Consider the following 22717-nt stretch of genomic DNA (forward strand, 5'->3'; position numbering starts at 1 on the left):
TTTCAACACAGAAGCACCAGAAACAACTATAACTTGAAAGACTTGAAATCAGGATCCAAGAGCAAGTCTGTAGAAGTACACTGAAAAAGTGATATGTATAAAAAAGCTTGTCAAATTAAAAACTAAATTATACTGGGGGGGTGGAAGAAACTAATACAAGAAAAGAAACAGAGACAAGAAAGAAGACAAAATACAGACTCTTTGTCCAATGATAACAGGAAAATTAAAGCATGGACAAAGCAACAAAAGTAGAAGTTGCATTTATTGGACATTAAAATAAGATGGATTAAAGTCATCCACCTCCTGTGGCAAAAGTTAAATCAAAAGACTGTATTCAATATAAAATTATGACTATCAGCTAGACCATAAATGGAGAACAATTCGTTACTCTAAAGAGAGTTAATTAGTAACGAGTACCATTGCAAAAATTTGGTCAAACTCAAATAAATAAAATATAAATTAGTAGTTCTGTACATAATAGGCAGGACCCGATAGCTACTCAGTTCCAGCTAAGTTTACTGACAATGATATTAAATATTAAAAGATTCAATATTCAGATGGTTTCTATATAGTACATAATTTTTATGAATAGTTTAACTACGCATACTCTACTTGCTCAATAGTGTAAAATACAGATTACACAGGCACATAAAACATGGATTAATATCTTGCATATTAAGTACCTATGCAATATATTTAATAGGTCAATAAATATCATCACAGATGTTAAGTCAATGATCTAAAAGGAGGACTTAAACCACACTCCATTTAATTGTATTTTGTTTGGATGACAGTTCACGTCGCCTACGGTGATTTAATTAACTGTGCTAATCATTAAACAAACTATGCCTTAACATACATGAAGTCATGTGTCAATGGTACTTTTTCAGAGATCCATACATGTGTTTAAATCTTAATCCTTCAAATATTTTTGTAGAAATCTTTTCCAAGAAATGAAGCAAGCTTTAGCAAATCAATTCCTATATTCCTTGCAAGTCTGTCTCCTGCCTTACTATGGCCTCCTCTTTAAAATCCAGCATGCAAACATGAGGACATAGATCACTACAAAAAGTGATCAAATTTACAAACTTCATCATTCTTATTTTTCAGAACTTTCACTGAACTATACATAATTACTTATGTAGTTACATCTTGAGACCAGTATTTTTAAATTATGTATACAAAATTTAAGAAAGCTTACAGAAATGTGACCTATACAAACACTTATACTTTTAAATCCATATTTGCAAGACATTTTACAATGAGCTGCTGGGAATAACACTGTCTTCACATTCACAGAGCTATTAGAAGTCTAAGCGAATTTAATAAATTTCTGGCACAGAAGAGAGTTGTAATGTGTAAAGATTTAACTGTATGTGTTTACATAGTTCATGTCACTCCAACGACAAGAAAGTGTCGCCAAGAAAAAGGATTTGCAAATACTCATCAACTGGTTCTCCACTATCAAGCAATATGACCAGTGGCCTCTCACTGTCATAGGCCATTCCATCAAGAATATCAAGACAGTTTAGAAGACCCATGAACATTTTCCCTAAATTGTCTCAGGGAATATTGCAAGGAAGTCAAATCTTTTTCACATCGTAAACCACAATACAGAGTTCACTCCAAAGCTCTGTTCCTCTGTCAACATACTGTTTGTCACTTCTTTTTATTATTTATATCCAGGGTTTTTTTATTTTTGCACCCTCACTAGGTAACATCCTTGTATGAATAAATATAAACCATTACAAATACTTTGAGAGGACTAACTTTGCTTCAACAATATAGCATGTATGAAGACATTGGTCAAGCTGTAATTTCCACAAAAGATGCAACAAGGTATTCTGAAGAGATTACTCAGCAACTTACAGAAGTGGAAGAGGCAGGCATCTTTCTACTTCAGCAGGATTATTAATAAAACACAAATAATTTCATGATTTAAGCCAGTTAGAGAAAATCTTTACATCCTGGTAAATTCCTGCTGTGTACAACTGATTGACAACAATTTATCAAGGTGAGCAGTGACTTAGGTGTTAAAAGACTTTCATTATATAAGTACCACTAAATTAAATCTATTTCCATAATAAATCTACTGCTATAACTTGGCTATAAAAAGCCACTCCAAGCTGAAACTTGGCAGTTAATTTTCTGCTGTTGAGTAAAATAGAAAACTTTAGAGTGTTGGACGAAGTGCGCTCATGTAAATCCAAGTAATTTTTCATACTGATTCAGATATAATGTCTAGATGAATACTTTCCATTCTCTTTTAGAAATGTTATATTGCTATACTGTTTACTTAACTATCATTACATCAAGTTACTAGTATTATTCATAGTATCAAGAGCATGTTAGCTTCCTATTTCTGTAAGGCAGCACTATACATAGTAAGGACTGATACAGGAATAATTTACAGAAACCACTAATTAAAGGTCTTCTGGAATGAAAAACCAGGTAAGGCAAAAGTAACACTCTCAGCACAGCAAGTGACATGAAAAGTATCAGGTTTCACTACAGAAGTCTCATTAATGGCAATCCTTTGACAGTCAATACATAAGTAATAACACCTGTTTAAATTAGGAAACACTATTTTGCAACCTTTCATTAGAAATTATGGCAAAGCACATTAAGTTTCTTTATTAAGTAAACACTTTGTGGAAAATTAAAAGATGTGCAGGTAGTAACTGCAAGAAAAGATATTTTCACAATATACAGAGGATTTGGAGGATTCAGGAAAAGAACTAACACATAAGAATAAAGAACAGAACATTAAGACAAGCCATGGTACCAAAGTCAGCATATGCCTGCTTAAAAAAAATCTTAAGCAACTTACATAGAATATAGTACTTGTCCTTGCAATCAGTAAGGAAATGATCCCAGGCAAGTCCCCATTTCTGCTGCTAGGATTTTTTCAAACTTCATTAGAGAAAGTCTCCCAAAAATTAAGCAAGTAGACAGTATTCAGTATCAACTTATATCAGCATACAGCTCTCTCCAGTGGTGTTGCAGACACTTGCAGCTTCCACAAGGTATGTGACCCAACTTGTAAATTTCAGCATTTTTTCAGATGTGATTAAAAGCAATAATGAAATTGCCTCTTTTTTTTTTGCCATTTATGAAACAGCATTTTTACTGAAATAAACCCAGTTTAAAAAAAACCAAAAGGATGAGAAACTATATAATAGAATTCACCACTAAACCAATCAACGACCTAAGGAAAAACAAAATTGCCCTGTTACCGTGGGATCTCAGCTTTCATACTTCTACCCAAGACTAAGTAATATGGACTGGAAGCATTACAATTATAATTTCTTGTTTCTGTGCATGGCTGCAGGAAAAGAAACAACAAGGAGATAAAAGTTGGAAGACTACAGCAAAAGATTCTGACGGAGAAAGAAAATAGTAAAAACATAACTGAACAAGGAAATACTGGTTAAGATTTTAAAAAGTGTAATTATTTGTTTCACAAAGTGGAAAAGAGTGTAGGCTGACAAAATATTATGTTAGTAAAATAGACATCTGCAATATATTTGTCAGCCACATACTAGGGAAAACATTCCATCTCATTGCTTGTTAGGTGGTCATATTATGCAAGCATACTACATAAAAGCTTAAAAAACGGCAAGTGCCTAACAAGCAGGCTATGACCAGTCCTCAGTGTTTAGCATTGAATGCAAATATGGGAAATTACAAAAATGGCAATATTGCAAAAAAAGTACAATAAGTCATTCAAATTGGCTTGAACTTAAATTTGGTTGGACAAGAACATGGCAGTTTTCACCTAATACCCTTACTAAACATTTCCAGTCCTGTAATAAGTAATTTATTTTGCTCTACAAAAATAAAATTTCTTAAGGAAATGGAAAAAGAATGCATAGAAGGAGCTGCAAATAGGTAGGATGTCATTATACTCACAAAATCAGAAATGTAGTATTGGATGTACAGCTTAGATGTAAAGGATTTTGTGAAAAGATAACACTTTTATAGTGGGGAGGAGAAGCGGGAAGAAAAACAGGTGCAGAGAATAGAGGTTAAGTTTCATCAAGTCTGAGAAAAAGCCATTAAGTTTCTGACAATGACCTTTTCACCTTAACCTTCAAAGGATGAAACCTCCTCACGTACTAACGGTCACCATCAAACACTGTGAAGTTTAGCTACATTAGAGAAGCTGCTAACACTTCTTGTTACCTTTTCTTAACAATCTCCATTTAAAAAAAAATTCACTCACTCCAGCTTTGACAAACTTGAAATACTTATATATCTTATGTAAAGGATCTTCAGTTGAGTGTTAATGACTCAATCATGTCCAAGAATAAATCCAAGATGAAGAAAACTAAACTCAATGTATCAGAAATCTGACAGTGCTGTCTAAAAAGATGGTAGTTTCCCTCTCCTCTAGAATACAAATATGAATTTAGGAAACAGTACTCTTTAGCATAAGAGTATTATAATATATTCTTTGCCCCCAAGAAAACTTACCCAAAGCTTCTGAAAAGCCATGATATGCACATTCTCTACAGACTCTAGATTTGAATAAAGCCTACAAAAATTGTCTTTATTGATTATGTCCATGCCTTGACAGCCTATACTTCAGAAAGATTTGAATCGAGTTTACTAAAGAATGCAGTCAAAAAAATACCTAGAGTCTACATTAAAGGCATGGTCTAAGCAAGATTAAAATTTAAGTGCATGTATTGACCTATCTCAAGAAATCAGATTTCTCCCACCCTTCTTGCTGATGTTATGACTGCAACAAAGAAAAAAATTAAAAAGTGAACTCAGTTGCTCATACAGAGTACTCACACTGATCAGTACTAACCTGAAATGCCAGTGTTTTGTGTGAAGGCACACTACTTTGAAATAATAGTGATGAGAGTTGAAAATAAAGCATGGTAATTTAACTACTACAAACAACACTCAAGGAGAATTATGCAAGATTGCAAAGCGCACAAAAGCCCATGAAGTTCACCATTGGTGAAGGAAGACTCATTTCATACATTACCTCACCTTGACATATTCATCTGGCTTCTTTAGAGGATGCCTTTGAGATACTCTGCCTTTCTGGTGCTGGCAAGAAATTTGAAATACTTGTGTTTAAAATACGTTTGTCAAGGGACACACTTGCAATCCTGTTTATACCCCCACAAATATGGAGAGTGCAACTCAGTGAGCTCTGAGTATCAGTTGAGACCATAAGAATAAATGTTCTGCACATCTTTCAGCATTTCACAGATAGTGAACCAATAGCACATGGATCAGTCGCAGGATAATTCTGCTTCCATTCCACCACATGAAACTATCACACACACCAACATTACCCATACAGGTGGTTTTCAGAAAGGTAAGAAATGTTCACAACATTCTGTCTGTACATTTGAGCCATACAATACTGAGGAGAAGCAGTGAAATTTGTCCATATGAGCCACCTCGTTAACTATTACTGCATCTGAGAATACTGCTGTCAGTAGGAAACTTGGAATGCAAAAACTGTTCTGTCAAGAAAGCCACATGCACATACTTGGATGACCAGAACCACCCTCTATGTCACATTTAGTCAAGATACAGGTTATTCTCCAACCTATATACGCATGACAAAACTTAAGCTTCACAAACAGTATCGCGTAAGTATGTAATCCCACAGGCTATGATTTTGCCAACATTCAGAGACAATCAAAGTTTATATTAAATTGACACAAGCAGTCTCTCTTTTGAAAGGCACAAATTGAAAGCAGAAGTGATTTGGAGATGTATACAATTCCAACGTGGTGGTCATGGGCAACGTTCATGCCAAACGAACAGAAGTGAGATTTAAACTGTTTGTCCCCTTGATTGGGGTGCAAGGAAAGTTTCCATACTACTAAGTGAATTCAAACAACCACTTAGTAAAAGTTGTAAGTAGTAATCACAGCCCTCAAGACAAGAGATTTGTACCACAAGGACTGGGAAATACAGGAATAAAGACAGAATTGGAGCCAAACTGAGATGGCTATTGTAAACAAACTCAAAAAAAAAAAGACTTCAATAGCTAAAACCAAGAAAAAAAAAAGTACTACTGCACAGTAATGATTGGGTATCGAGAAGATACTGAAATACCCTAAAAAGTCAGCTGAATACCAATTTTCAAAGAAATAGCAGGTAAAACTTCATTCCTGTGGCAAATGGTCACAGGTACATTCAACTAGAAGTTACTGTGTCTACACTTAAGAACTTCACATTTTTAAATCAAAGCAACTGCACAGACACCATGTGAGAATTCATGAACCAGTGTGGTAAGCAAAGCTTTTTAAAGGTATTTAAAAATCAAGGTGTAGTACACTTCAATTTTAAAAATTTAAAATAACTTTAAAAATTAAGGTGTAGTACAAGAAAATAAAGGCAGCACTGTCACTAACAACGCAGAGCAAAAAAGTAATACTGCCACTACAGCTGCACTACTTTGATATCAATACTATTTCAAGAGGTTAGAAAAAATCCGCAGGCTAAAATAAAAATTTTAAATACAGGGATAAATGTAACTTATAAGGTTATCATATTACCCTGGGACAATTTATGTTTGATCAGTCTGTGATAAAACAATTTGCACCTCCCTTGCACTGAAAGTCATTTATTATGTAAGCACTAAAGTGGAAATCGTAGATGGATAGATGAAGCAATGGATCAGATTGGCAAGCAGTAAAACACTGAAATAAAAGATTAGAGAAACAGAAATGTTTAAGTATAAAGACTGCATTTGAACCTCCAAACAAGAATACATGCTGCAAGTCTGAAAGTCAACTGTAAGGGGAAAAAACAGGTGGTTGAGGGGGGGTCCTATGCCTGGGTCAGGCATAGAAAATCGCCACAAGACTATACACTAGTGCTATACAAAATTAGTTTTAGACAAGGTCCTTCAAAAAACAAACAAACAAAAAATACACAAAACCAAAACCTCAACATCTAAAACAGATTTTAAAGTACTGGCAAGAACTTGCTTGGAATACTATGTACAACTACCAGCACCTATCATCAAGGTAATTTAAATTGGAAAAAGCATACAAAGTCTACTACATCAGGAGAGTGTATCTACAGAGACGACAAAAGACAGTCAGAAGGATAAGTGGAGGAGGGGCAGAAATCACTACAAATAGCAGAAATACTGGAAGATCCCACCCAAAGAAAACGAACCACCATAAGACAAAAAGCTCAAAAATAAATAGTTCAGGCAATGAAGAAAAACTGATAATTAGAGTATGACTTCTAGTTTTTAAATTAAAGTTTTGGAACAACTTTCTGGTCAATAGCTGAAGCAAAATATCCAAATAGAATATGGCAGACCTCAATCAGTATATGAAGGAGATTAGTATCTTGCTGTTGTAGGCTGCATGAATAATTATTTGAAAAAGCAGGCCTTTCACTCTGCAAAATACTTCCTTTTAGCAGAATCACCAGAAACACTCACAGAAAGTTCTTAGACTGTTACTCCAAAACAAGAGAACTGACAACCAGCCTAAGTATCAAAATTTCACAATATCACTAGTCTATGGCTGTAATTTTGACACAGTCCTCTTTTAGCAGGGAAGATACTTTAAGATTTAGTAGGGCAAGAATGATTTGTTTCCTTCCTCCAACAGTTGGAAAGGAATGGGGGTAAGGAAGTAGGAATTAGTTTTCCTTTACATGAACTCTATTTTCAAAACAGCATAACAAATATAAAAAAGTCATAAAAGCCTCAGATATCTTGCATTGCGTTGTTTTAGAAGGCTAATGTCTGTAGTATTTATATGCAAGGGGAGAAAAGAAAACACACAAGAGTGGCATGGAAGCCATGGGGAAAAGAAGGGGAACATGACAGCAGAATACAACTATAACAGACAAACATCAGGTACAAATCAAGTTTAATCACTGTATTGCCCCTTGGGAGGAAACAGCACTTGGTATTATTTTAGTATACCATTTATTTGGCAAAAAAATGCCTTATTGAGCCTTACCGTGAAAGTTTTCACTCTTACCAAAAAAAACCACACAAAAAAAACCCCCAACCAACACCACCAAAAAAAACCCACAAACCCAAACATTAAGAATACTACGCATTCTAGAAGCAAACCAACATTTTGTAAAATTTCACAGATGGACAACCAATACAAAATTGCTTTAGTGACGACTCAGCATTTATATACATAAATGAGACTCTTTTCATTCCTAACTTTGTATATAGTATTAAAAAGTACAAAACTAAATGTCTCACACCCTGTTGTAAATGATTCAATACACAATTACTAAAGATCAAACAAAAAGTGCCAGTGAGATGGACCGAATTGTAAGACCTAAAAGAAAGCGTGAGTATTGTACGGCAAAGTCAGATGTTGTGCTAAATAACACTGCATCCACCCCTAATCAATAAGAATTACAAACACACACTTATATTAGGGCTGCATACAGAAATCTTAGTACTAAAATCACATTCAGCTGGGTGTTTTGCAAACAGAAGTTGTCTACCCAGATGGCTTATATGAGTTTAGCTTTTTTTCCCCCAGTTAACTAGAACATTTTTATTTGCTTTTTGCAAAACTTTCTGACAGAAAACCATAGACTGAAAAAATAATTGTGTCCCTGAAGACAGAGAACGAACCCATAATTGTGATTACAAAGCACAAATTAGATGAAGACTTACTACAACCAAGCGAACTAAGTGCATTAGTGGTAGGTTTTTAAGACCATAGGACTAGAAGAAACTTCAAGTGACAGTCTATTCATCCGCTATCATACAGGAACCTACCAGTAAGACCACTTTAAAAAGCTGAAGCTGAAGACTCTTCTGATGTTTCAATCTGCAAAGTCTAACTTACCTTTGACATTTATCCCTACAGTCAACTAACATGTAAGCTCTCTTTGCCAATAACCTATTCACTCCTGTAACTTCTTTTAATAGTTATTCATCCCTTAGAATTATTTAGCCCTGTGGGGTTGTGTTTTCACAGAACGGTTAAGGTTGGAAGGGACCTCTGGAAGTGACCTGGTCCAACGCCCTTGCTCAAGAAGGGTCGCCTAAAGCCAGTTGCTGAGGAGTGCATCCAGATGGCTTTTAAGCACCTCCAAGGCTGGAGACTCCACAACCTCCCAGGGCAACCTGTGCCACAGCTCGGTCACCCTCACAGTAAAAATGAGTTTCCTGATGTCCAGAGGGAACCTCCTGTGTTTCAGTTTGTGCCCATTGCTTCTGGTCCTGTCACTGGGCACCACTGAAGATGGCCTGGCTCTATCTTCTTTGCACCTGCTTTCAGAAATTTATATACACCAATACATTTTAATCCTGGCTTAGGTACAAACAGGAGTGTATGTACTATTACAGCTACACTAACCTTCTTGATTGAAAATTTTCAAACTCCGTGGTTTGTTTTTCCTTTTGAAACTCATGCTTAATATTTAGTTATCCTTCAGTTGCAGCTCATCACTCACATTACAACATGAGGAAACAGAATGAAGCTGTGTCAGGGGAAGTTCAGTTTGGACATTAGGAAAAGGTTCTTCACCGAGAGGGTGGTCGGTCACTGGAACAGGCTCCCCAGGGAAGTGGTCACAGCACCAAGCCTGTCAGAGTTCAGGAGCATCAGGATGACACTTAGTCATACAGTTTAGCTTTAGGTAGTCCTGCAAGGAGCAGGGAGTTGGACTTGATGATCCTTATGGGTCCCGTCCAACTTGAGATGTTCTGTGATTCTACGACATATTTGCTGCACAGTGATAGCCAAACTCTTTGTGTGCATTAGTATGCAGGTTATGTCTTCACTTGGCTTAACTCACAGATCACTTAGATCTGTGCTGATACATAGTAAGGCCACATACCTCATTTTAATTGACTGGATCACTTGCTTACAATACCCCCATACCACACCACCCCCCAAGAAGGACAAAAATCTACCCAGGAGAGAAATCTAAAGTGCATCAGCATTAACAAAAAAACAAACCAAAACAACAACGAAAAACCCTACACACGCACCTACTGGTCTATGTTCCATACATAGAAAGTTAGGAACACAAGTAAAGCCTGTAAGAGATAGCAGTAAAAAAACTCAATAGAAACCACTCTTCATTCATTGTTAAAAGGATGGGGTTTGCAACTGAAAGGAGCAAGCTTTAAAGTATTAATAAATAGAGCTGCTTGCACTATGACTGTATGCATACAATCAAGATACCACAGTTCAGATAGTTCCCACCTATTAGTTCAGGTACAAGAACCGTTCATGTGCACATTATAGGTTGCTGTCTCCTAATTCCCCTGAAGTTAGAAGGTTAACATAGCCAAACCTCGAGATTAACAAACATCTCTGGTAAATCCTGTTGACAACTGAATCCATCACTAATCCACCTGTCCGCTCACAGCCAGATGTTGCTGTTTCTTTAGCAGAAAAAAATGGAATTGTCCACACCTCAGCCAGATTCTCAGCTAAAGAGCAGTCTGTCTTCATTAAGACTTCAAGACAAAAAGCTCAGCTTAGCATGGAAACAGCTGAGGTATGGACACACTTAATTCTACCAACTCCACTGCAGGGACCAACAAGCTGTATTGGGCAAATGGCGCAGAAAGTTTAGGGGCCATGGAAAAGGCATGCAACCGAGAACCAAAGGTAATGGGAGTTGGGGAACAACCCCCAAAAAACACCTCCCCAAAACCCCACACATACTCCATACACCACAGTTTAGGAACCTCAAGCCTGGAAGTCTAAACACTGTTGAACAACGTGAGAGAGGAAGTAGGATTTACTTAGACAATGAAGGATTGGACTCAGAAGCCTGAAGAGGTATGAGGACAAACTAGACAGAGAAGTCAGTATACAGAGACCAGAGCAGAAAGATCAGCTGTGGGAAGGGAACATACATACAACAGAACTCAGTCCTTTCTACGACCTGCCGTACAACGTGCAATCATCTTATGCTTTTCTACCAATAATGAGCATTTGTAAGAATCCACTGAAAAGCTCTTGTACCTCACCCCACTTAATGCTGGTTAAAAGAGAAAAAGTTATTGCTACTAATACCATTCCATTAATTTAATTAGTAGTAGCTACATGTAGCTAAAGGTTACAACCTAATGACTCACAGGAGCACCTCCACACAGTGAATTTGTTTACTAAGTTTGCTTAAAAAGGAACAGCAAAAGTATTAAAACAGTTGCAAAATCAGTTATTAAGAGTTAGGAAACATCAGAATTAAGGTTCCTTATACAGTATTAAAGACAATACACACCAAGGAGCCGATTTATCTGATCCTTCACCACCTTCTTCCATACCACAGGACTTCTCATTCAAGGCAAAGCAGCTATTCGATTTTTCTCCTTGTAATTTAATGTGTGTCCCTTATGACACCCTATTTAAACCTTGCTCTGAAGAGACTTAATTTCCTACTGGGCTCCTGTACAGGACTCACCACTGCAGTATGTTAGGGTGCCTTAAGAATTAACTTGTTCGCACAACACTTTCACAAAATTATTCATAAAAAATGGGTATGCTTCCCATTTTATAGATGAGTAACCCAAGTTACAAAATGAAATTTAAGAGCAATCCCCCAATTTTTGCCTGCACAGTTAGAGAAATTTAGGGCACAACTTTTACAGTACACTGTATTATCCAGCCCAATGTCTGAAACTAAAGCTTTTGTTGAGCCATGCAGAAGTAGTCAGGGTCTACAGCCTGTCTCCCAGGAAATCAACACACTACTAATAAGCTCTTGTGGAAAGTTTGGTTTAAACAGACTTATCTGGGATCACAAGAAACTGACAGAAAGAAAGAATTCCAGTATTCCAAAGTGACATTCAATCACCCAAATCACCAGATATGCTTTCCCTTCCCACAGTTCTCTGTCAATTCATTTCACATTTTCCAGCTTTTGGAAAATATGTCAGCCAACTTTGATACGCAGCTCTAATACCTGAATACAGCAAGTTGAAAAAAACTATATAAAAATCATAACTAAAGACTAAACAACTAAACACGTACTTATGAGGACAGAAATGAATTAAAACTGTTTCTGATTTTTAAAAAGAAATTGGAATTTGGATATTGTTTTAAGGCATTTTTGTATGTAATATAGAAGAATAAGGGGGCAATGATCCATTAAGAAATAAAGTTACTCTAAATGTGCTCATATATAACACTGTACAAACACCTTGATGGAGAGTTTACTACAGGCAACATTTGTAACTTGGAGAAGACTTTCTAAATATTTTGAGTTCTCAAAGTGCAGATATACCAGCCATTAAAAATAAGCACAGAATATTTCTTTCCAAAAATTGTACATGCATGAAAATCTCTGTTCTTAATTCCCTCAGTTACAGAAATGCTTCCAAGAACTATGGATTGCATAATCTAAGCTGGGCAAATGGAAGGGAAATGCATCTCCTACTTGCCATCTCTCTGAAAAACTCCCTCACAAATCTTCTGAAGAGTTTACCATTGGGCTCATTCATTCTTTCTTTCATTTCCAAAAACCAGGAAAGCAAAATATTATAGCCTTATTCTGACTAGTTCATACTTTCAGAGGAAGAAAACCCAATGTAAACTTAATTATATACCATGAATTAGGTGTCCACAATTTGTCTCCCTTAGACCTTTGAAAAGCTCTGGATGGCGCACAGAGTATCCATAGACATCATGCCACACAAAGCTTTCAGAAGCTGAAGGCATAAAAAGCTTTGTTTCTATGTACAGGAATGAACTACACACAATGCTTCATACTGAACTGTCAAACACCAAAATAATTACCAGAGATAGTATCACACCTAATTGTAAACCACCTAGCACCTCTGTACATTTTCCCCATGAAAACTCTTTCGAATTAAGTGGGTAGATGAAGGGGAAAAGAAAAAACAACCCTGAAGACAGTAAAAAGTTTCCATGAAGTATCTTTTGCTCACTTTTCATAACTGACAACTCATCTCAATTCTTTTTTGTTGAGAACAGAAACCTAACAAATGCAGAGCCAAACAAAGACTTCCCAGAAATCTGATTGTCTTCATTGAAACTCTATATCCAAGTATCAAAGTAGTACCAATAGAACTTGCACGGTCAAACTTAAGCTGGCTCAAAGACGACATACAGAAAGTTGCGATGCAGATTTATTTTTTTTAAAGACTTCCTCATGAGCAGTATGTTTGCCCTCCGTGTGGGTAACTGTTCTTTTTTTTTTCCACCTTCTCTTAATAAAAAAAAAATTAGTTGTTGATTTGGGGGGGGAGGGGGGTGTCCCCTCCTTTCTAACACTTTCAGAATACTGACTCTTGATGTTGAATTGAGCTACGATGCAGATACACTGGGGATGTCTCGGAGAGAACCAGAGGCTGCTTTCAAAGAAGTTGTGGACAACCAATTGGCATACTTACACAAAAGGTGGAAAACCTCACTCAACAGTTACTTTCTAAGTGGTTAACAATTATGCTTTAGCTGAACCTAGTCCTCCTTAAAAGACCTACAAAATGTAGTTTAGGTGACTATACAATGGAAGCAATTAAGACAATAACGCTTCTGACTGCTAACTTCGCGTCTTTTTTGTCCATTAGAAAGCGTGCAAGCGAAGCATCTCATTTCAGCAGCAGAAGCATCCACAAGGATTTCTAATTAAGTCAGAGAAAAAGTACACACAGTTAGTATTGTCTGGAATCGATCTTTAAAGAACAGGGTCTAAATTAGAAAACCCCAGATGGGGTCCTGATCCCTGGTTACGGTACTACCATATAAATGGTGACAGACACAAGATGATTAGGACAAACACGCCCATCTGTTCCCAATGAGGTATGGCGCTTTTCTTATTTCTTTAAGCATATTAATACCAAAGTTGTCATGTGCTAAAATAACAGGGCTGAAGATCAGGCAGTATAAAACAAGCAGAATTATGCAGAATGTTTTTCCAATGCTTGGGACAGGATGTGAAAGAGTAAGTTCCACAGATGGGGCCAAAGTAATGGAGGTCTTAATCCTCAGAACCTACTTCAAGGACTTCCTCACACTTCAGAAAAGGTTGAAAAGCAGTATATGCAGAGACACACAGTAATAACCTTTAAAAGGAGCAGGGGTGTTAACATTTTGAGTCTTAAAAACTAAGTTGAAATATTAGTTGTATTTCACAGAACTGTTTCAAGTTAGATGTGTTAGAGTAATTACATTTATAGCACTTTTATTGTAGAATCCAAAATGTTCCAAAAAGCTTTTGAAATAACCAATAACACTAACTTGCTAAAATAACAAAGTTTCTTTTCATTCATACACTGTATTTTTGAAGTGTCAGAATTAAGCAGAAAAAAAAAAAATCAAGCTTTCTGCGAGACTACATTCAACTGAAGATGTCACCAGTGGAAGACCAATGGGTATGTCATTTACATACATGCACAGTCTTAACTTTTAGGTGTTGAACCTCTGAGGACAAGGAGAGTTGTTTATTGGTTGGGTTTTTTTGTGGCTTTTTTAAGCATATATTTTGCAATTCTTTAAAAGCCTGCACATGATTCCTTCCAGGATCTGTCAATGCTGTTCAAGTAGTCCAGAGGATCTACAAATCCGGTAAATCAACACAACTTCACCACCAAGGATTGTCACACTAACACATCCTTTCAAAAAATAAAGTTTCCTCAGTTTTCCTTTACCGGTTAGTTTCAAAACTGACTGAAAGCCTCCAATATTCTCTGTCTTTCCAAAGATTATTTCAGTTTGCAGTATTGACATTTTGTGCTAACAGTAAAAACACCATTACTTTAGAAACTTGTTAAAAGGAGTATGATACACTACCTTACCACTTGTCAGTACCACACACCAGAACTACTTTTTGGTTCTAATAAAGGAACTTTTCTGAAGGGGGGCAGGGCGGACTATGTCAAGAGAGAAAGGTATGTATTTGGGGTAAGTAATATTAAGAGAAAGATATATTAGCATGAAACTGGTAGGGAAAAATAATGAGTTGTAATATCATATTTTCCTCCATTTCCTACTTTGCATGCTTTTACTATTCACATTTTCTTATTCACTGCTCCCATGAAAATTCTCCTTGTGCAACAAGTAGCCTTTATCACCTCTTCCACACTCAGGCTTAAAGAAAAACCATTTACTCTAAAAACCTTTAAATAAAAATCCTTTACTAAAAGCCTCCTACAGATACCCATACAACCTCTTACTCTTCTGTATGAATATAAACTGTGTGACTGAAGAAAGAAAGAGACAGAGAGGAAAAAAGCATAACCTGAGAGCCTGGTAGAAAGCAACATATCCCAAAAGAAAATGCATCTCTTTTGATCTACAGGAGGCAACAGAGCCTCCTGCTCTAGAGCCAAAAAATGGATAATGCCTGAGGTCATGCCTATATTTCATTACTATGCTTTTCCAAATGCTAGTAATGACTGTTGGTTTTTATATTTTTAATTACAGCTTAATAATGACTTAGCTGACTTGCTCAATTTAAGTCCATAAATAAGCTTGCTAGATACAGCCTAAATCCAATATTTATATGGCACACAGGAAAAAAAAGCGTACAAGCTTTATAAACGTATGATTTTCCATTAATTTGATCTATTTAGCTATTTCATCAAAAACTGAACTACAATTTATCCAGCTTGTATAGTAACTAGTAAAGGGAATGCAAGACACACATAGGCAAATACTACTGTGTAAGAGCTATATCATAAAAAACCCAAACAAAATACAACACACATAACCACACCACACACCTTCCACACCTCACAGTAATAAAGTACAACCTTGCTTCAAACACAGACACAAGATGTCATGCAAGTACTAAAGTACTAAACTACTTTCTCCAGTAGCGCACGCTTTCAAATGCCGGTGATGAACACGATACATACACCTCCATTAAACTATCTTACCTGATTGTCTGTCACTCACCGTTTTCTTTTAGGGTACTCTGAGCATAGCATACATTCAGCTGTTTCACACCTTTTTAAGATACTACTTCACACAAGCAGATGTAATATTTAGAGCATATCTATAATGCATACAAGACATACCAAGCAAAATTTCCATCAGCTGAAAGCAGAACAATTCCACTAGTTCGGAAGGGGAAAACCTGAAGGAATGCACGTCACCTTATCTCCTTCCCAAAATGTGATCTGACACCCATTTTCAACTATAAAGCCACTCAAATTTTCAACAGTCCTTCTATTGCACCCCCAGCACAGAGAAATCAATTACAGCCAAAGCACCTACCCAGCAAACACAAAACAAAGACCAACACGAGAATACTTCAGCAGTTGTGTTAAAAGGGAAAAGAGGACGCCTAACAAAATAATCACAGCTCTCAGCAAGCGACCGTGCAGGAAGCAAACATAAAAGTCAGAATAAGGCTTGCACGACAACATCCAGCTCTGTAGGAGCTGGTCTGCTGCAGTTTAATTTTCCAGGATTGTTCACCGTCATTAATTGTTGATTTGTTTTGAAGAACAGATAGTGATTTATTTGCAGCGGGATGAAGTTACATACCTAGATTCCTGACCAGAGGCTCTCAACGTAAACAATACATAACCTATAAATTAACCATTCTCCATCTGGCAATTCAGATGTAAAATTCATAGTTTTCCACCTACCAGGCGGCGGCAACTACCCCCCCCCCTTCCTTCCCGAGCGCTTTCTAACAGAGCCTGATGCAAAGTGGGAGGGAAAAAGAAAGGGGGGGGAAGGAGGAGAAAAAAAAAAAAAAAAAAAAAGCCAGCATGAAAGAAACGGGTTCGCACAAGTAGGGACCCACCAAACCGAGGTCCTCGGCGGCCGCCAGCTCCTCACAGCTGAGGATCCCTAAGTGCGGAGCGGAGAGACCGAACCGGGCGGAGGCCGGGGGGGGGGGGTGTCCCCCCTCGCCAAGCCCGGTCAGCCGCGCGAAGCGGCGGGAGCCCCGGTACAGCCCGAGCGGGGACTAGGCCGGTTGCGAGGGGCAGGGAGGGGACACCCGAGGGAACCGCGATCGCTCACCACAACGGCCGAGCAGCCTCCCTCCGCCTCCCCCCCCCCCCCGCCTCGGCCGCCGCCGCCTCCCGCCACCGGCGCTGAGCGCGCGACACCGCCCGCCGGGCCACCTGGGGGGGGGGGGGTGTGTGTGTGTGACCCCCCCCCCTCCCCCTCAGGCCCCCGCTCCGAGCGAGGGGGCAGCGCACAGCCCAGCCAAGGTCACCCCCCTCGCGGGGCCCCGGGGCGTTTTGAGAGGGGGGGGGGGCGGCAAATTTAATTTGTGACGCCGGCCACGGGAAAGGGGGGAGGGGAGCAGCCCCGCGAAGGGGCGAGGGGGATGGGAAGGGGGGGAGTGGGGGCTCCGCTACGGGCCAAGGAGAGGTCTTCTTCTCACCCCCCACCCCCCCAACCGCTCCCCCTCCTCCTTCTCCAGCGCTGGCCGCGGAGCTCGGTCCGAGCGGGCGCCCCCTCGCCCCCGCCAACAGAAAAAAAAGGGGGAAAACGGAGCGGGGACGGGGTGGGGGTAACCGCGGCCGAGGGTGCCGGGCTCCTTACCCCGCCGCAGTCCGCCCTCTCCTCGCTAGTCCCAGGCGGGTCCGCTCCGCGCTGCCGCTGCTCCGGGCTGGGAGAGGAGCTGCCGCCGTCGCCGCAGCCAATCGCCTCTAACCCCCTCCCCTTCCGCAGCTCGCCCCGGTCCCCCTGTCGGCTTCAAAATGGCGCCAACTTGTCTCCGGCTGCTCCAATGGAACCGCCGAGGGAAGCGAAGGGGGCCAGAGCGAGGCAGCAGCGCCCCCTGCCGGCCCGCGCAGCTGCCGCTTTACCGCCGCCACAGCGCGGGCACCGGCCGGAGCCGCCGGTCACAGGGCCCGCCGGCCAGCGATCCCCGGCCGGGGCGGCCCGCCGCCCAGTCAGCCCTGTCCTCCGCGCCGCCGCCGGCGGGAGGCGCGGAGCACCGCTGACAGGCGATGAAGGCGGGGTGTGTGTGTGGGGGGGGGGGTGCTAAGAGCCAGGACCCCCTCCCCACGCGTGCTCGCACCCCGGGGCCCAGTCCGGCCCTCGGCTTTCCAGCCGGGGAAACCGGCGACTAAGGCTGCCTCCCTCCCCCGGAAGACCCTCGGTAGCCGCACAAGCACGGTACGAATCCTTTGCCGAAAGCCAGGAACTAGGTTTAAGAAAGGCGACCGGCGGGATTGCCGGGCTGCGGCAGAGCACCTCGCTTCAGCGGTCCTTGGCCGCGGAAACTGCAGCGCTTGAGGAGAATCGGAGCCGGGGATTAACGCGAAAGGGCCCCGGGGTCGAGAGAGGAGCGGGCGGGCGGTTGACAGGCGAACCGCCGTCCGTTTTCTGCTGCTGCGCGCCGCGTGGACTAGCGAACCAAGTTATTCCCCCGAACGACACAAATTATTGAAGGGCTGTTGTAAAACAATAAGGAATAAAGTTGCTTAGCTGCGGAGAAAGAGCAGGAAAAGTAGCAGGAATCGCTCACCAAACCCTTCGGTTTTGCTTCAGTGAGTGCAAGAGTTTCAGGGGCACCCTGACAGGAAAACGCAAACAGAAAAGTGATGTAATTTCTTCTCACTGCGACAGATAAAATTCTGCGTTTATGAACGACACATCGGGAGAACATGGGAGTGTTTAGAGCATTATGATTTAAAAAAACGTAAGTCGTACTCCGCAGATCTGCAGAAATGCACTCTGGGCTTCCTCCAGTGTGAGAAACATACTTCAACAGCATGTTAGCCAAGACATTGTAACTAGTATTTTAAACCTTTAAATGAGTTCCCTCGCACTTTCTGAACTTGCTAACACATGTAACCAGCTTGCCTCATTTTCATTCAAGTTTTAAACTAAGTTAAAAGGCCTCATCTTGTAATACAGGCTACATCAGTCCTACCAGGATAAGTTGCCAGAACTATTACGTAAAAATCACTTTTTAGGCCCCAAAACTGCCCTTATGTTTTGGGGTGAATTAGGTTTGTCCTACTCCTCCTGAAAACAAAAGTACTATTGCACGGGCAGAAAAGAGAGGAATACTTTGTCTGACAATTTTATATTTATTATCAGGAAGGATCCTGCACTTGCAGTCACGGGTATAATTTTTTGGTGCAGGCTGACCAATTTCCCCTCAATCCCCCCGCTGCCATCTATCTGGCCTTACTGAGATATAAAATTTTGGGGTTGGGGAACCCATCTTCTTTTTCCTGTGCAGCGCTTGCACGTGCGTGCAACCAGCAAAGTTAAACATTCGTATAGCGATTGAAATTGCAAAACCACGCGCGTAACTCCGAGAGTAGCTAGCGGGCCGACGTACTTCGTCCGCAAACGTTTCGCTCCGTTTCCACCGACGGAGCAGGTTGCAGCAGCACCTTCAGCTCCCGTCAGGGCTCCTGGAGAGGCGAACGCTTCGAGCAGCAGAACGAGGTGCCGTGTAACGGGGGCCCCCCGCAGTTACGCTCTGCCCTTTTCTTCCGTGCCCGCGCTGAGACTCTTTAAAATTTCAGAAATCGACATTGTGCAGGTAATTCTTCACATCCCCCCCCCCCCGCTCCCCGCTTTTTCCGCCCCCTCTCGGTTTCGCCCCTCCGCGCGGTGCTGGCTACAAGGCGCCGCGCTACGTGACGGGGCGCCCGGTTGCCGGCGCCCCCGCCGCAGTAGCGTGCGCGGCCCTCAGGAGGGAGCCCGCCCGACACCGCTCCTCCCGCCGGTCCGGGGCGGGGGGGGGCAGCTCGCTCCCCTTCACCCCTCCGGCCCCCGGTTCGCCCCAAAGGGAGGCAGGTGGGAAGCGGCCCGCGGCGGTTAGTGACGGCGGTTGGGCGGCCGCGCCGTGAGGAGGCGCCGCCGGGCTGAGGGAGGCCGAGGCCGAGGCCGAAGCCGTCCCGGCGCCGCGGGCGGCAGGAGGCAGCATGGAGCTGCCGTTCCTCGGCGCCGGCGAGATCTGTCAGCTAACCGGCAAGCCGCCCAAGACCTCCTTACGCACTCGTTTGGTGGCTTCGCTAGGCGTGTTGCGCAGGAGTTTCCTCAGAAGATAATAGGAAAGTGTTAAGGACCCATATTCTGCCTACAGGAGGGAGTAACAAGTGCCCAGTGCCTTTTCGATGCAGTCCTAAAAGAGAACAGCTCTGCCGTGCAGTCTGTGCAAGCCCTGGCTATGTTCCCGAGGGCAGACTCGGTCTCTCCCACAAGAAATGTCATAGAATCATTGAGTCACTAGGTTGGAAAAGACCTTTAAGATCATTGAATCCAACCATTAATGGAGCACTGCCAACTCCACCACTAAACCATGTCCCTAAGCACCACATCTACGTGTCTTTTAAACACCTCCAGGGGTGGTGACTCAACCACTTCCCTGGGCAGCCTGTTCCAATGCTTGACAACCCTTTCGGTGAAGAAATTTTTTTCTAGTATCCAATCTAAACCTCTGCTGCAACTTGAGGCCATTTCCTCTCATCCTATCGCTTGTTACTTGGGAGAAGAGACTGATAATCAATTCGCTACAACCTTCTTTCAGGTCATTGTAGAGAGCGATAAGGTCTCCCCTCAGCCTCCTTTTCTCCAGACTAAACAACCCCAGTTCCCTCAGCCACCCCTCATAAGACTTGTGCTCCAGACCCTTCACCAACTCGGTTGCCTTTCTCTGGACACGCTCCAGCACCTCCATGTCTTTCCTGTAGTGAGGGGCCCAAAACTGAACACAGGACTCGAGGTGCAAATCACATCTCAGTGGGCACCGATGACTGTAAGCAGACTTTTTACTAGATTTGCCACCTCCTGAAAGTGCAGGCAAAAGTAAGGATAAATGTATGTTACTTACAGAAACTGTGTACTTAAGAAAGGTTCAAAATATTTGCACAAAATAAATATTTTTCTTACAGTATGACAGAGAAAACCAGTGCCACAGAACTCCAAAGACCAGATCTTTTACACAGAATGTGTGCGTTGAAGACACTGCTCCTATCTCAGTGTTCAAGCGACAATGATGAACATCCCAGCCAAAGAACATCCTACACAGCAGTATTCTCACAGCTTTCTGTCTGTAAAAACATTGTGTGGAAATAGCAGACTACAGTGACAAGGGCAGCTTTGTACCTTAGAAATACACAGAATCTTCTCAACAATGAAAATGCCCTTCTGAGTCAGACCAACGGTCCATCTAGCCCCGTATTTGGTAAGCAGCAGCGGCACCACCATCAGCAACACAGTTTTTCCAGAGTGGGACCCATACTCTACATTTCCAGTTTGCTGGTGCCTCCAATTTCCCCAAATGCAGGGAACTTAAATGCAAAATTTGCAGTAGTAATACTCTGCTGTATAAAACAAGTATAATAGCGAAGCAGAATCTAGTTAGGGAGACCTGCTTACCTTCTGCTGTTCATTATGCACTCCCAGCATCTACAGTTGCTGTAATAGAGATACTACATGTCTGGTTTGTACACACCTGCCTCTTCCCTTTAGAATCCATTTACAGACCTGTTGTCCACTAACGCATCTAATCCCTTTTTGAACCTGCTGACACTGTGTATTTCCTAGCCTACTTAGGCAGCAGATTCCAGAAGCCCACTACCCACTGTGTCAGGAACCTTATTTCTGCATTCACCTTAAACAGGGCCTTCCTGATTTGTAAAATTTGATCCTATGCTGCTCAGCCTTGTCTTCTCACAATCAGAACCCAAACCCTTTTAGTCCCTACTTTGTCAGACTGCCAATCTTTCCCCTTGGATCATTTTAGTTATCTTTCTTTAAATTTGTTGTGTCCTTGCAGACCAGAACTGCACGCTGTAGTTAAGATAGGAGTACATTGAGATTTCCCACAGAGCAGCAAACTGCCTTCTCTCTTGCTCTCAGTACTCTTCCTGATGATGCCTTACATCTCTGTTGTTTAGTGTGTTTTTTTGGTTCCTGCTGCAGTTTGAACCAAAGATTTCAGAGAGCTGACAACAGCAACTTCAAGACTTCATGAATTTAATCTTCCAGGACTGACAAGTAATTCTGTTCTTTACCTTACACTGACCTACTTCAAAGCCTATCTGCCATCTTTTTACATCTTTCTACCTTTTCACTTTTGTGAGGCCTTCTGGAGTTCTTTCCACCAGCACAGCATTTGATTACCCAAAAGAGTTTAACACCATCCAAGTATCATTCAGTGTGCATCCCCTTTTCTGGGTCATTGATGAAGATCAAAGATTGTTGCATAAAACAACATCAGTAAACCCAAACATTTCTGGAAGAGAGCATTGCTGACTTTTCTCCACCCTGGGAAGTAACAATTAAACTGTACTCTCTGCTTCCATCTTTCAACCAGATTTCCAAGTCAGAATAGGACATTTACTCCAATTCCATGGTAACTTTAATAGCTTTGAGTGAGGAAACCGCACAAATGCTTTTTGAAAATACAAGTATGTTCCCTGGTCTGTCTTTGTCCACGTACTTCCTGACTCAAAAACATGCTGGAAATCTGTGACGGTGTCAGTATCTCCCTTCACAGAAACTATACAGGCGCTTTCCTAAGATAGTGTGTTTATCCATGGGCCCAGTGACCTTACTCTTTTATAGTATTGGCCTTCCAGTGTGAGTAGGAGTAGGAACAACTGTCAAGGTAACATCACCACCAGAAGATTCACTAGACATTTTTACTGAGTCTCCTTCCTCATTACAGTAACCCTGATGCATTTGCTTGTATGAATCTCTCTTTTTTTCCTTCAAGTCCCCCCATTTTTTCTGTACGGATACTTAAAAAACATAGACAAACAACTTTACCAGTCATACCTTTATTTAAGTAAGACCTCTAAGATAGACCTCACAGGACT

General features: G+C 41.2%; 1 protein-coding gene across 3 annotated transcripts in view; it reads right to left on the reverse strand.

Moving 5' to 3' along the window:
• Positions 1–17621, reverse strand: part of PDS5B (PDS5 cohesin associated factor B) — a 113769-nt gene extending 96148 nt beyond the window's left edge. For 2 of the 3 annotated variants that reach the window (XM_075050611.1, XM_075050609.1), the window contains exon 1: positions 17469–17621. The gene's annotated coding sequence lies outside the window, so the exon portion shown is untranslated. The remainder of the gene's footprint in view (positions 1–17468) is intronic. The other variant, XM_075050610.1, reaches the window with a different exon arrangement.
• Between the last annotated feature and the right edge of the window lie 5096 nt (positions 17622–22717).

The sequence above is a fragment of the Buteo buteo genome, chromosome 18 (assembly GCF_964188355.1).
Source record: "Buteo buteo chromosome 18, bButBut1.hap1.1, whole genome shotgun sequence".
Lineage (NCBI taxonomy): Eukaryota > Metazoa > Chordata > Aves > Accipitriformes > Accipitridae > Buteo > Buteo buteo.